Raw genomic sequence first — 2,052 nt, 5'->3', positions numbered from 1 at the left:
AAGATATTGATTAAATATCTTTATGATTAAGTAGTACCAGAGGTGGGGGCTGAGGGAGGATTAAAGACAAAAACACCAGTTAAAAAAATGGAGGGTAGAACATAACCAAAATTCAAAATAAAAATACTCTCCAGTGTTATAGAGACATTGATGCAGCTGGCTTTGCAGCGGAAGCCCTCAGGCCTCAGTCCAGCCCTGGAGGCAGGTGGTGTGGCCGCTACAGCACATCCTTGGCCTGAGCCACATCTTCCTCTTCCTCCTCATCATCTTTGTTCTCTTCATCCTCATCATCTTCATCTTTGTCCTCCTTCCTTGTCCTCTACCTCCTCTTCCTCCTTGTGCTTCTTTTCCTTCTCATCCTCTTCATCCTTCAAGAGTTTTACAATGTCCTTTGTGACTTCCCCACATTTCGGTGCCAAACTCCACAGCATAGGCCTTACCGTTAGTGATGAGAAAGTTGTCAAAGATGGTGCCAGACCTGACTTGCCAGAGATCTAGGTCTAGCACTGTAAAGCTGTCATAGGAGTAGATGTTATTAGTATCAGGGGAGTACCCTGGGTTGTTGATTTCTGGTGGATCCACTTCCCTTTGTAATCTGGGTTGTCATTCTACTGGGGCTTCCACTCACCTTGGCACTCAGGGTTTTGAATCATGAGTGGTCCTGAATCCCACTCTCCATCCATCTCCGTGTCCCAATCCTCAGGCTTCTTGGCATCAGCATCCGGAATGTGCTCAGGCTTGGAGTCTGTGGAGTCATCGATTTTGGCCTGCTCATCCCAGTCTTAGTCTTGGCAGCTTCAGAGTTCTTCTTGGCTGGCAGAAGTCCCCTCTTCCAACGAGCCTGACTCCAACTGGCTGTTGTCAATCTTCACCTTATAGATGTTGTTGGGTCTTATGATCAGAGTGTACAGGTGTGTGAATTTATTATTCTTGCAGCCCATGTCCTTGTTGATCAGCACATTCTTGCCTGTGTAGTTGAAAATGACACCTTCTTGGTGTCAGAGCTAAACAAGATCCTGTATTCAGAGTCTCCACGCATGCCCGTTTTGTTCAAGCCACAAGGAAACAGCTTTATACAGCCACCCCTACACTCACTACTCACGCTTCACTGTAAACTATGCCAACAGGATCTTGTCCTTATTGCTGAAGGGCTTGATTCTTGTTGATAGGGCATAGAAATAGGTATCCTGACTTGTCTGCAGCCTTTTAACTTTCTCCTAGAAACCATAGAACTTGCCCGGATTGAGAATGAATTTGCCAAAATCTGACATGTGTTTGGATTCGTTCCAGCATTCCATCCACCCATCTCCATCCAGAAACTGCTCCTTGAAGCGCACAGTGGGTTCATTGATGGCCAGGCCTCAGGGGCCCGAGCAGCAGTGGCACCAGTAGCAGCTGCATGGCGTGCTGAGGGGTTAGCAGCGTGTGGGCCCTTGAAGATGCTTTTTCTGCAGCAGCTCTGCAGTAGGGACCAATATGATACATTTTAAATACACTATTCTAACTTGAAGAATTATTGTGTCTTCCTAATGACAGTTGATGTGAACAATAACAGCAATTTTTGGAAGAAATAAATCTAAAATCTGGCAATTGGGTAATGTTTTTAAACAGTAATTACTTTTCAATTTTCAAAGAAATACATACCAACCAAAAAACCCCCAAAAGTGTAGCACTTTAAGTAAGCAATTGAGACAAATATCTACTAGCTGATACGTTTGTTATTATTTAATCAAAACATTTTTTTTCCTTATGGGAACAAGCAGTTAAACAAACTTTAAACTATTCTTAAAAGTGCCTTTATTAAAGGACTTGCAGTTCCAGGGTTGGTTTTTTTTTTAATGTACCATATTTTAAAGTTTAAAAAACATTTTAGAAAATGTTAAATATACAATGTACATAGAATAGTTTACTGTACTCTTACGTAGTCATCATTTAACTTCGGCAGTGAGAAACTCTTGGTGAATCTTGTTTCATCTCTATCATCTACTGTCTTCTGTCTTTTTAAGAAACAGGAAATCTCGGATATATATTATCTTTCAATAATTCATCATG

General features: G+C 42.0%; 1 pseudogene; it reads right to left on the bottom strand.

Moving 5' to 3' along the window:
• Positions 1-217: 217 nt before the first annotated feature.
• Positions 218-1,485, bottom strand: LOC102858210 (annotated as a pseudogene).
• Between the last annotated feature and the right edge of the window lie 567 nt (positions 1,486-2,052).

Source organism: Elephantulus edwardii, unplaced genomic scaffold (genome assembly GCF_000299155.1).
Source record: "Elephantulus edwardii isolate Elephantulus edwardi_28Jun2011 unplaced genomic scaffold, EleEdw1.0 scaffold00067, whole genome shotgun sequence".
NCBI classification, from domain to species: Eukaryota; Metazoa; Chordata; class Mammalia; order Macroscelidea; family Macroscelididae; genus Elephantulus; species Elephantulus edwardii.
This window is presented reverse-complemented; position numbering and strand designations above follow the sequence as displayed.